The sequence below is a fragment of the Temnothorax longispinosus genome, chromosome 12 (assembly GCF_030848805.1).
Source record: "Temnothorax longispinosus isolate EJ_2023e chromosome 12, Tlon_JGU_v1, whole genome shotgun sequence".
Classification (NCBI taxonomy): domain Eukaryota; kingdom Metazoa; phylum Arthropoda; class Insecta; order Hymenoptera; family Formicidae; genus Temnothorax; species Temnothorax longispinosus.
This window is the reverse complement of record NC_092369.1, coordinates 120,996-135,128: the sequence shown is the minus strand read 5'-3', so window position 1 is coordinate 135,128 and position 14,133 is coordinate 120,996. Positions and strand designations below refer to the sequence as shown.

The 14,133-nt window shown below is 32.6% G+C and overlaps 1 pseudogene; it reads left to right on the top strand.

Moving 5' to 3' along the window:
• The first annotated feature begins 3,683 nt into the window (after nucleotides 1-3,683).
• On the top strand, nucleotides 3,684-10,110 carry LOC139823079 (cytochrome P450 4C1-like; annotated as a pseudogene).
• The last annotated feature ends 4,023 nt before the right edge of the window (nucleotides 10,111-14,133 follow it).

Genomic DNA, 14,133 nt, shown 5'->3' with positions numbered 1-14,133 from the left:
ACTTTTAAGATTTATTAAGCTTATAGGTAAACATTTTTAACCAATTACATTCATTTTCTGATTATTGAAGTTATTTGAGGAACAATGAAATATCTAGGTATATTAAATATAACGATAAAGTCAATCATACATATTTCGATCAATATTTATAATATTTCCGTAAATTTACATATAGTAAAAAACATATACGGGACGTTCCATGTCAACCGGGACAAGGCCGTCTCCAAAATTCTATTGAACCGATTAAAATGGTTAAGGGCTTAAAATCTTTGTTTTTGTGTGCTTTATCAAATACAGTGTGGTACTTTTGAAAATTCAATATAGCAGTCAAAATATGGCGCTTCATATGCCGCGATCCGCTATTTTGAATATTTAAAATCTGACTTTAATTTCGTAATCAGCGACCCCAAAAACCCCCGAGTAACGAGTTTCAAGTAAATCTGATGAATTTAAGAAAAATTCGTCTGCCATATTGGATCCGCCATTTTTATTTTTTTGAGAGACATTCAAATCTTAGTGCTATCTACTCACAAGCTACGTATCCTCTTTTTTCCATTAGAAACAACAATTTAATCATATGATTATGTGTTTTTAATTCATATGAAGCGCCATATTTTGACCGCCATATTGATTTTCAAAAGTACCACACTGTATTTGATAAAGCACACAAAAACAAAGATTTTAAGCCCTTAACCATTTTAATCGGTTCAACAAAATTTTGGAGACGGCCCTGTCCCGGTTGACATGGAACGTCCCATACATATTTTATGGAAGAACAATAGAAGTTTCTGGTTACAACTGACGAGTTTTATCCTATTTTTAAATGTTGGGGATTCTTTTTTCTCCTAATATCTATCCGTGTTTTTTATTTTGCAAAAATATGTTCATTTGTTAAAAGTCTGAAATAATTTAATATTTAAAATTAAAGATGGTTATCTCTTCATTCATCTCTCAAAGATAAATAAATATTTAAAATACTTATAAAATCAATTAATTGATTGTTTAAATGGCGTCTGAATTAAATAACGTTTAACTTAATATATCTTCTGTAATTTCAGACAATATTAAGCAGCACAAAACACATCGAAAAGAGTCTTCTTTATGATGTTTTACATCTGTGGTTCGGTACTAGTCTTCTCACTAGTAGAGGTAACGTAACGATATTAATGTAAATAATGGTAAATGCTTTATTAAATTTTGCTTTGGCTTCTTATTAAATTTTGTTTTAAGTTTCAATTTTAATAACAGAATTATCCTATGTAATTAAATATAAATAGCATATATACTATTACGCAAGAGAATTCAATTTAAAAATATTTACTTTATTTCTTCCAATCGATTATCTTAAATTAGATCAATGTTAATTTGTAATTTGTGCGCGAGCGAAGGAAGAAATCGGAGATGAAGCGCGGAAGAGAGGCTTAATTCGTGAAATTGTCTTTAAATCTATAGTATATTTATATTTACAATATTTACAATGTCTGATTCGGTTACGCAAGTCCGCGAGCCACGGATTTGATGATTTGCGAACGCCGAAAAATTCTCCGTTCTGCGAGCCACGGTTCGTACCGAAAGGAGACTTGACGCGAGCCACGAAAGTCTCTCGGTAATCGCTGTGAAAGACAAGCTATCATTTCGGTTCAGTATAGCAATACTGTTATATTCGGTAATCGCTCCGGATAATAATCGAGTGCGGGGCCGCGCGCGGAGGTCCGGGATTTTATACGAGCGCGTCACATGAACACCGAATTCCCGGCAACGAGCCGAAAAATTGGTCGAGCCGACCTACCGAATATTCGTTTAATTTAAACTCAGCTGATTTTAGAATCGACAGCCGATCAGCTGTTTTCGCTGAAGTCTCTTGCTTTGTCCCAAATGTTTACTTCGCGTACTGAAACCCCGAGACAAAGGGAGAGAGCCAGCCTACGCAGGAAAAGAGAGATAATTTTTCTGCCTCTCGAAGATTCTGAGAATAACGCCGGGTATTCCCGAAATAAATTTAAGTTTAGCTTGATATAATATTACGCATGATTCGCGTAATCGAGGCAATTCCCGCGGATATTATGAGATGAATTTACGCGGGGTTTAAGGGGAGCTCGGTTTCGAACATAATTAGATTTACATATGTTTATAATATCTTATATCAATATTGATATATGATATCATGAAAAAAATAATTGTATTATTAAAAAAAAAATAAAATAATAAATGATATAATCATATTAAATATAAATATTATAAAAAGAGATAACAATTAAACGTATTACAAAAAATTTCTTTCTCGTTTTATTACACGATGTATTGTCGCAAAAGTTTAAACGCATATCACAAAAAAAATACATTAGTATAATATATTTAATGGTTATTGAAAATCAATTAATTTTAAATTAAATAAGAAAATATATATCTCACTGCACATCGTTATATCACACAATTATGCAATATGTTATTTATGTTTCAGGCGCCAAGTGGCATTCACGACGAAAAATATTAACCCCCACATTTCACTTTAATAAAAGGATAAAGAATTTTACTTTATATACCCCAAGGGGCTTTAAAGGGCGTTTTGAAGGGACGTACCCAACCCTAACCTCCAATTCATCCTACTACTTTACTGTTTCCTACTTTCCTACTTTCCTACTTTTCTACTTTGGACCAACGGTTTAACGTCTCTTCCGAAAGACGGAGCCCAGTTTTCTCCGCATCTGCACGGAGGGGCGCGGTTTTTTCGGAAAAAACTTTTCCATGATTCATGGCTCTAGTGGACTCGAACCTGGTTCCTCAGATTACGAGTCTGGCGCTCTACCACTAGACCACACCGCCGCCCCTTCATTTCACTTTAATATATTACAGCATTTTACTCAGATTTTTATCGAGGAAGGTGAAAACATGACCAAATCTTTGAAAAATGCAGGAGGCATAGTTGTGAAAGATTTAACACCATTTTTTAGTGAACATACGCTAAATGCAATATGTGGTGTATTGTGTTCATAACTGTACATTTTAACTGTAAATTTTATTCCTATAATATTAATAAGTAAAATTAAAGCAAAATTAAATTTTTTTAATTGTAAATATCAATATCACAACATAGATACTGATTCGTATATAATTTTTACAGCGACAGATACTTTTGAAATATATATGATAATATTATCATATGATACTTTTACAAATGCGTTTGCAGAAACTGCCATGGGCACTTCTTTACGAGGCCTTGGTGATTTCCAGCAACAGTATCGAGAAGCGGTTTATCAAATGGGCGAACTTCTTGCTTATAGGTATAATAATTCATGTGTTATTAGATGTAATATATAACTCTGTATATCCATATTCTGTCTTAATTAAAATATGAATTTGTATTGTATAATTATATTAAGAGGTAAGTATAATAATACAATACTTAATGTAAAACATCACTTTTGTTAATTAGAAATTTATAAGTTACATATCTGTTAAATTGTCTATTTAAAAATAAATAGAAATAAATTTAAGAATAAATCGTTAAAAGAAGGTATAATGTTTTAACTGTATAAGATTTTGCATATCTCTGTAGCATAATTTTATTAGTGTTTAAATGTATTTTTTTTTATATACTTACTGAAATACTACTAATTGCAAGAGTATATAAAAAAATTAAAGAATTGTGTGTTTTCCAAATATTATCATGTTCTTAAAGTAACATTCCTAACATTTATTAATTATTTAGATTAATGAGACAATGGCTGCACAGCGATTGAATATTCTCGTTGACGTCCAAAGGTAGACAGCAAAAGAAGATGCTGAAGATATTACATGGATTTACTAAACAATTACGCAAAAATGCTACTTAAATTATATTTAGACAGTATCTATTTAGAATTATTACAACACAAAAAAAATTACAACATGATTATTACGTAGAAAAATTGAAATTGTATAACTGTTGACAACACATTACTAATGTATTTATAGAGGAACTATTAATGCTGTATTTACATAGATAATTGCTGAAAGAAAACTTTATTATGATCGTACTAATGGTCAGTACTTGAAAAGCTTTTATAATGACACGTCGGCAAAGAGAGATGACGCAGAACCGGTAGAAAGTACGTAATGTAATCGGTAGCTATTCTTTAAATCTGGTTGGTCAATATCATAAATTATATTTTACAACTTATGAATATTATACATATAGTTTAAATTCTTAACTTAGTCCAGTTTATGTAACAAAAACGTCACAGAAGAATTTGGCTGTTAATTTGATACAGACATGTTTACATATTTCGATTTAGTACGAAGAAAACGACTTGCAATGTTGGACCTTTTAATAGCAGCATCTCGCGATGGCCTTATGATTGATTCAGATATTCAAGAAGAATTTGATCTTTTTATGTTTGCGGTACATTTCTTTTTAACCATTTTTATTCATGATTTAATTTATCGGTATATATATGATACATTAGTGTATACGATTATATTATAGGGTCATGACACTACAGCGATGGGTCTGTGCTTCATTTTGGCACTATTAGCTGAGCATAACGACATTCAGGTATCCATCGTCAAGTATGAGCCGCCATTCTTAGGCAAAGAAATTAATTACTTCCTAAGTTATTTATTAACCCTCCGTCTGTATACGTGAGTCTACGGCGTCCGAGCCAAAATGATATCTGCTTATCTGTAAAACTTGCAAATCTGCTAGAAGATATTAAATAAACGATATTTATCAAAATAATTATAAAATCGTCAACTATAATGTTTCATGAATTTTTTCAGATTTTTAAAAATACTTTAAGGTAGATAAAAATAGCGGCGAACGTGATAGACCCACTCCGACGGTGCAAGAAAAACGTATGCAGACGGAGGATTAAATATAAATCAATATCTAACGTTTTAAATGTTTTTTTAAGTGTGTATATGTACACAATTTGCTTTTTTGTATTAATAGATATATAGAAATTATGCGCGCACGCATGCATATACGCATACGCTTAATAAGCGTACGCAGATGTTTCAAATATTCTTTTATATCTTAAGTGTAATTTATATACACATATTTCAAATACGAATTAATCAAAACGTTTGTGAAATAAATATTCCTGGAATATATTTGTTTCTACGTAAAAACATCGCAATTAGAGACGCCTTTTAATTAACAATAATGATACAGGATCGTGTCAGGAACGAAGTCGATATATAACCTTGCAAGAGAATGAACAGAAATATACTACGAAATTATTGCAAGACCTACCATATTTGGACAGATGTATAAAGAAATTGATATTGCGCTTATATCCCAGCGCGTATTTAATATCACGAATTGCTGCGGAAGACGTAAAATTACGTATGCATTTAACCAATTTTTTCTTGTATAAATTTTTTAATGTATTATGCAACATGTCAACAAATGTATGAAGTAAATACGCATAAATAGCAATATTTTTATATATTTTAAAAATTTAAAAATTTGTATATCTTTATTGAAGTTTATTTCTATAATATTTCAAAATTTTAAATACGTACGAAGCTCTATCTAATTTAATATTTTTAGAAAATAATGTTAAGCAAGTAATGCTTAATAAAATTTAAATAATAATTACATTATATTTTTTATCTTGCAAACTATAGGGCAACTATCCCTATGTTGCATTAGATACACTAAAAAAGATTTGTGAGATGCATTTAGTAATCGGTTTTTTTTTTTTGAAATATTTGATTATTATTATTACCAATTTTAATAATAATAACAATACATAAAGAAAAATAACTTCATCTGCCAGTAATTAAAATATAAATGTTAGTTTATTGCTCGACTAACTGGCACTAAGTACAAAGACTGCACAACGTTTTGGCCCACGGTTAGGGCCCTTTTCAAGTGCGATCTAAAATTCATGAAACAACAATATGCAATACAAAATATATAAAATATAATAAGTGGACTAAAATTAATGATTGTTATGTTCAAGAGCAATACCTATTCGTCTAACCGACTCGTCATAAGAAATCAACGGACATGACTGTGATCACGAAAATGTTCCAGCATAATCATATATAGCAGCTGTGAACAATTATTCATAAAGCAACAATATGTGAAAAGAGTGTGTAAAAATCAAGCGAGACTCACGTGTCCAATGTGTAAAAATTTAATTTGCGTGTTAAAGATCTTCGTTGCGACATGTTATTGTGCGTATGTAAGGAGACTGTGGACAGACAAAGAAGGAGTCGAGGTATCAGAGAGGTATAGGGGGGGGGGGGGAATTATAAACATTAAACAGACGTAATAACACCGTCATATACTGAGTTTAAATTCTCTGTGTCTTTCTTAAGGTTAATAATAATGTAAAGTGTTATTGTGCTTTTTTATGAAGAACATTTCGGCAATCTCTCTCATTTTCATGTTGCCTTCTTTATGTAGAATTTTAGGATCTGACCACTTGAAATTGTGGTTATTATGTATACGTATACGATGCTTACTCACGACTGAGAGATTGCTCAGATTTTTAAGCGTCTCAATTGCACGAATGGAAATCTCCCTCGCTGTTACGGCTTACCTAAGATACACAAAACGGGATTTCCATTGTGTATCATTGTATCAGCAATAGGCAGTCCATTGTATAATGTAGCGAGCTTTATGCACGAGATTTTGCAAAAGTCGATCCCTAAACCGAGATCTCATGTAAAGGATGGTTGGTCTTTTGTGAGAGCGATTGAGGGTGTGAATATTAAGTCTGACGATGTCCTTATGTTTCTTGATGTCACAGCATTATTCACCAACATTTCTAAAGAGCTCGTACTTGAAGCGGTCAGAAAGCGCGGTGGCACTACATTTCCCAACGTACGGAATTTAATTTGCCGCATTTCCACGCTATTGAATTAATTTTACAGTCCACTAGCTTCTGTTTCGATGGTCAATTCTACGAGCAAATCTATGGTAGTCCTATAAGTTCTCCTCTTTCGCCCATACTAGCGGATATAGTTATGGCCGATGATTTGGAAACGCAATGCTTAAGTCTGCTGGATTTTGAGGTTTAGATCTTCCTCCGCTATGTAGATGACGTTTTCATGATAGTGCCGAAATCTGCTATAAACGCTGTACTTGACGTTTTTAATAATTATCATCCTCGGTTACAGTTCACCTTCGAAACAGAAGCTAACAGCTCGATACCGTTTTTGGACACTTTAGTTATAAGAGATGGGGATAAGTTAATTACTAATTGGTATAGAAAACCAACTTTCTCGGGGAGATACATCAATTATTTTTTGAACCATCCGCGTAAATACAAAATTAATACGATAATTAACTTGGTGGACCACGCAATTTTGCTGTCGGATGACCGCTTTCACCACACGAACATTAATATTGTAAAAGATATCCTTACAAATAATTGCTTTCCGATTAAGTTGGTTAATAAGCACATTAAAAACAGGTTGCGACAATTAAAAAATAGAACAGACACTAATAACAGCAATAGTGGTTTAAACAATTCATTTGACGCACGTAATTGTATAGCGATCCCCTTTATAAAAGGATTAAGTGAGGGCATAAGACGTACCCTGGAAAAGGTTGGTTTCGAGGTTCTGTATAAGATACCGAAAAAACTTAGTGCTGTCATCAAGAGAGGTAAGGATAGACTTACGATGAGCAAAGAGACGAACGTGGTGTATCAGATAGATTTTGAGAATTGCGAGGCTTCTTACATAGGACAGACGAAGAGACACTTGGAAACTAGAATTAAGGAACACTGCAACGATATTAAGAAACATGACAGCAATCTCTCAGTCGTGAGTAAGCATCGTATACAAAATGACCACAATTTCAAGTGGTCAGATCCTAAAATTCTACATAAAGAAGGCTACATGAAAATGAGAGAGATTGCCGAAATGTTTTTTATAAAAAAGCACAATAACACTATTAATACCTTAAAAAAGACACAGAGAATTTAAACTCAGTATATAACGGTGTCATTACGTCTGTTTAATGTTTATAATCCCCCCCCCCCTTATACCTCCCTGATACCTCGACTCCTTTTTTGTTTGTCCACAGTCTCCTTACATACGCACAACATGTCGCAACGGAGATCTTTAACACGCAAATTGAATTTTTACACATTGGTCACGTGAGTCTCGCTTGATTTTTACACACTCTTTTCACATATTGTCGCTTTATGAATAATTGTTCACAGCTGCTATATATGATTATGCTGGAACATTTTCGTGATCACAGGCATGTCCGTTGATTTCTTATGACGAGTCGGTTAGACGAATAGGTATTGCTCTTGATCATAACAATCATTAATTTTAGTCTACTTATTATATTTTATATATTTTGTATTGCATATTGTTGTTTCATGAATTTTAGATCACACTTGAAAAGGGCTTTAATCGTGGGCCGAAACGTTGTGCAGTCTTTGTACTTAGTGCCAATTAGTCGAGCAATAAACTAACATTTATATAATAACAATACATTTTGTAATAATTATACACATTTAAAAAAATCAAACTTTGCGTTTAGTTGAACCAACTAAATTATGTACTACTTATTATCAAACAGTTTCGTGAAAATTACTCTAGTTTAGTGATAATTAACAAACAATTTGATAATTAGTACTAAATTGTTTTAAAAAACCTTATCTGATTGGTTTGCTGACAGTTACTCAATTATTTAGTAAGCAATTTGGTTACATTTATCATTACTTGGTAATATTATCAAACTTTGCCAATATTAACTAAATCATATCAGGTTTTGTTAGAATTATTTGTTAACATTAACCAAATTATTTCGTCGCACAATCACCTATACGTTTAGTTGAAACTACTTCACCAAGGTTCTTAGTAACATTAGCCAAGCTTAGATTATTACAACCAAGGATTATTAGACATTTTTTCAGTGTATATATTCAATTTTAAAATTTTAATACAGTTTAAATGGTAATTCTTCAGAATAGGGCCTTTTCCGAATTTTGATATTTTCTTGCGGTTTTCTTGGTAAAAACCTTTGTTGTGACTCGGGGGAGCCCGAAAAATATGCACCCTACCTATTTTTTTACCTATTTTTACTTTATTTTTGATAAATGTCTAGATTAAGGGCGCATACACTTTCCACGCGAACCGAGATTTACGCACACACCCCCCTGCTTTTGGGGGAGGTGCGGTAGTCCCGAAATAGTTCACGCATACACTTTTCACGCGAACCGAGGTTCACGCACACCCCCCCCGTGCTTTCGGGGGAGGTGCGGTAGTCCCGAAATAGTTCACGCATACACTTTCCACGCGAACCGAGGTTCACGCACTAAATACTTTTAGTCATTTTGAGCAAAAACGCTTTAATTGAGCCTTATTTCATCGAAATCGGAGAGGAGTGAGCTTTCCTTCAGATTTACTAAAATAGGAAAAAAAATAGGTAGGGTGCATATTTTTCGGGCTCCCTCCATTGATTATCACTGTCGGAGTCACAACAAAGGTTTTTACCAAGAAAACCGCAAGAAAATATCAAAATTCGGAGAAGGCCCTATTCTGAAGAATTACCGTTTAAATTATTATTTCTAAATCTTAATTATATATTGTACGATATGTTTTTAGAGTCATATTTAGTACCTGCTGGAACATTCTTGCATCTTAACATTTACGGAGTCCACAGAGATCCTAATTTTTGGTCAAATCCAGAAGTGTTTGATCCTGATAAATTCTTGCCTGAAAAAATCTGACATCGTCATCCTTATTCGTATTTACCATTCAGTGCTGGCCCACGTAACTGCATCGGTAAACTGTATTCTTTATATCCTGATATGTATAATACCATGTTATATTAACAGATTACGATATGTACCAAATTGTAGGTCAACGATTTGCTATGCTGGAAATGAAGGCCATGATAGCTCCTCTGGTACACAATTTCTACTTGAAACCTATTGATTATTTAAAAAATCTTCGGATGCAGGTTGATTTGGTACTTCGCCCTGCTCAGCCACTTCGTGTAAAATTTATCCCTGTCTGTAAAACGAAAACAAGTCCTTGAAATAAATATATCCGACTTAATGAAGATCATAAAAGGCTATATAAGAAATGTTTTATTTGCTTACACAATAATTGTCAATAGCACCGTAATAGTAACACTTTGCACACGTGTCATTATCGGTCACAAAATAAAAATATAAATAAAATGTAATAAATGTTTATAACAATCTATATATTTCTACTCTTTATTAGTATGACAGATTTGGCTGTTATGCCACACATTTTTTTCTAGAATTGCACGTAGAAATCTTTAGATTTTTCAAATGTCTATCTATAATTCTTTTACTTAGATTTTCTTAATATAATAAAGTTATTTTTAATAAAAAATTAACATTTGTTCCTTAAAGATTCGTCATTTCTATCACGGGAATAATACAATACCTTTTTACTATTTTTTATTATTTTTCAATTAAAACCCTGTAGTAATTTTTTAAGAAAATTTATTAAAAACTTCAAAATTTTCCTAATAAATAAAATATATTTAATTATTCTTATATATATTTCATTATTAGAATAATTAAGTAGGCGCAATTTTTCATGTTAAAATTTAAATTTTTTATTGATGTTTACTTATATATATGTAAGCATTCTGCCAACCTTATTGATGAAAGAATTATTTAACATAATAGTACGGGATCCGGCCGCGTGATTTATACGTTTATCTGTTATTTCATCGAAATGCATGGGATTTTAATGGAAGATTACATATCATGCAGGTCATACATCGCGGCCGGTGTGCCTAGCAAAATCTTGCCGCAAGTACCCTCAATTAGAGCTGTTTTAATTAAATTTTTTTAGACAACTTCGTTTATTTATTTGCGAAGTAAATGAAGCGTCACCTGAAAGAGAGTGATCTAAAGAACTTGAAAAAAATAGGTTATTGCCACCTCTCAGTCTGCCGCAACCTCCTGGTAGCCAGGTGCAAAAAGGTTCTTTTTCGTTAATTATCAACGTTCATCGTGTATCGAGACAATTTTTACACAAATTGAAGCTAAATTTTTCCTCTACACGATGGAATATGGTTGCCTGCGTAAAAGCTGCCGCAACTGGTGGTTGCCAGTATTTGAATGACCCGCTCTCGCCTGCGCGAGCTCTTCAATCTTACAATGTGTTACAATGGAATAATCACAGCAATTTCCTTGAATTTCTTTAATATTACAATAGTTCCTAAACAAGTTTTCAAAAATTTCTTTTATAAATAAATTCCGCCGCTCTTATTCGTCTTCCGACTCGTCTGAACTTGCAACATCATACTCCAAATCATCAGAATTATTATTCGCGTTTTCAGAACTTTCATTCATCGACACGCGCAATTTTTGTAAATTTGATGTGGCAAAATGCTACAGATCCGTGTTGTATTAAATTACGCGCTGAAGAAGCGGTTGGTTATTGGATGGTTTTTTGAAACCAACGTGGTTCGTTGGGGACCCAACGCCGTTGAAATTCGAAGATGTATTGCGCGTGTCGATGAATGAAAGTTCTGAAAACGCGAATGATAATTCTGATGATTTGGAGTATGATGTCGCGAGTTCAGACGAGTCGAAAGACGAATGAGCGGCGGAATTTATTTATAAAAGGAATTTTTGAAAACTTGTTTAGGAACTATTGTAATATTAAAGAAATTCAAGAAAATTGCTGTGATTATTTCATTGTGACACAGTCAGATTAAAGAGCGCGCAGGCGAGAGCGGATCATTCAAATGCTGGCAACCACCAGTTGCGGCAGCTTTTACGCAGGCAACCATATTCCATCGTGTAGAGAAAAAATTTAGCTTCAATTTGTGTAAAAATTGTCTCGATACACGATGAACGTTGCTAATTAACGAAAAAGGACCTTTTTGCACCTGGCTGCCAGGAGGTTGCGGCAGACTGAGAGGTGGCAACCTATTTTTTTAAAGTTCTTTAGATCACTCTCTTTCAGATGACGCTTCATTTACTTCGCAAGCAAATGAACGAAGTTGTCTAAAAAAAATTTAATTAAAACAGCTCTAATTGAGTTTACTTGCGGCAAGATTTTGCTAGGCACACCGGCCGCGATGTATTACCTGATATGTAATCATCCATTAAAATCGCATTTTGATAAAATAACAGATAAACGTATAAATCACGCGGCCGGATCCTAAGACTATATATAAAATTAGTATCTTCAGTCGATTGAGAAGATTTAACCACATAATTATTCGAGTAAGCTTTAGACAATTCCTACAATATAAAATTTTTAGATAATAGTATAAACACTATTATTGACATGATTAATTATATATTCATAAATATTATTCCACTTTACCGGTTTAGAAAAATAATATTGCGTGTTTAGAGAATTAAGGCATCGAATTTGACGAATCAAGATATGTCTGTAAAATTGTTTGTATTACTAAAGATATAATTTTAAAAAATTAATTATTATTACTTAATTTCTGAAATCTCACTTTTCCGTTTTTATCCATTATATACAGTTCACCGCATATATGCCATAATTATGCTTAAAGATGTATTGCACCTATTTTCAAAGCGCTACCAAGTGGATAAAAATTTGTGAGAATGTTCTTTTAGTCTTCCTGATGTGCTACAAAAAAAGTAGAAACGAATCCACTAAACGGTTGCTGAGATATAACGATTTTAATTTTCACTGATTTTACACGTATTTTTATGGGAAGAGACGATTTTGACGGATAAAACAGCTAAAAAAATGTTGAAGGAGCGCTACCAATATTTTGAATTTTTTTGTACATCTAGTATACGAATAGATGAAACTATCTGTCAAGTTTCAATTGTCTTCACTACACCGTTTTAAAGAAATAAATTAATAATTAATGATAATTAATTATTAATTAATAATTAATAATTAATTATTAATTTTATTAATAATTTGACGTTATAAAGTTGAAATCAGGGCATTTTTACTGCCAAAAGTTTAGGTTCATAAATTACAAAAATCGCAAATAATACTGGAAAAAACATTTGTAAAGTAAAAAATACCTTTGTAGGAGTAAAAATAAAACTCCTACTATCATTTGAATATCTTACATCTAGATTTACTATGCGTTAGGCGTAGATATTCAAGTATTTCAAATTTCATGCACTTTTGTCTAAGATTGTACCAGTGATACATCCTTAAGCAAAGCAAGAGATGTTGCTAGAAATTAAGTTAAGAACTTGGTTTCCAAACTAACTTTAAATGTTAATAATAAACATTCAATAATATTTAATATCACTTAAAATAATTGGATAAATCTTACTTACTTTCTTATTAGCACTTTATACTTTTTTTTGATAATAAATCTTAACCTATACGCACAAGAATACGCACGAGAATAAAGCTCTGATTTTCCTTTCTCAGCCAACTCGTCTGAACACGTCGCGCTACTGTAAATTGTTATCGCCAGCGCTGCATTCCACAGTAACTATTCGAATCATCTAAATCTCGATCTCTGAGCTCGCGCGATAGAACGAATACTGAGAGCCAACAGTAATGGTTACAGAATCGCACATGATAATGAAACTCCTCAGTAATTATTTATTTTTTCAGACAATATCGCTTACAATCTTAGTCTTTAGATACTACTGTTTGTATAGTATGTAAGTAATGTCTGTTTTTTAGCAAACATTACTTTTTTTCAGTATAAGCATCTGTGTATTGAGATTAAAAGTTGAGAATAAACGAAAATTCAGAGATTATTACTGTTTATCGATTCTCAGTGTAGGTTCCGCCCCCCTGCGGGAGGCTCCACTACCGTTAAACTAGACACATAGTATGCCTTTCAAAGTACATGCGTGAACTTTCCACACGTAGTAAAAATTGCAAACCCCATATATTGATAATATTTGACCGAATCTCAAAGAATTGTACATGAAGTAGAAGTAGAATTTTCCGGGGAGTGCGGGGAGAGGGAAAAAGAAGAAGCAAATACTTTTCATCGCCGCGAATAAAAGCGTCCACCCGTTGAGTGATTCGGGGATGGTATAATTTAGGCAATCCGAAGACTGCCATAAAGTGTATAATTTTTTGTTACCGATTTTTTAGAAACCGGTTTGGAAATTATTCAAATTTCGAGAAATAATAAGTATTAATTGACCAATTTTCTTGAAAACAGTGCCAAAAGTCTTTTAATTTTTGAAGAATAAGTTTTATTTTTTA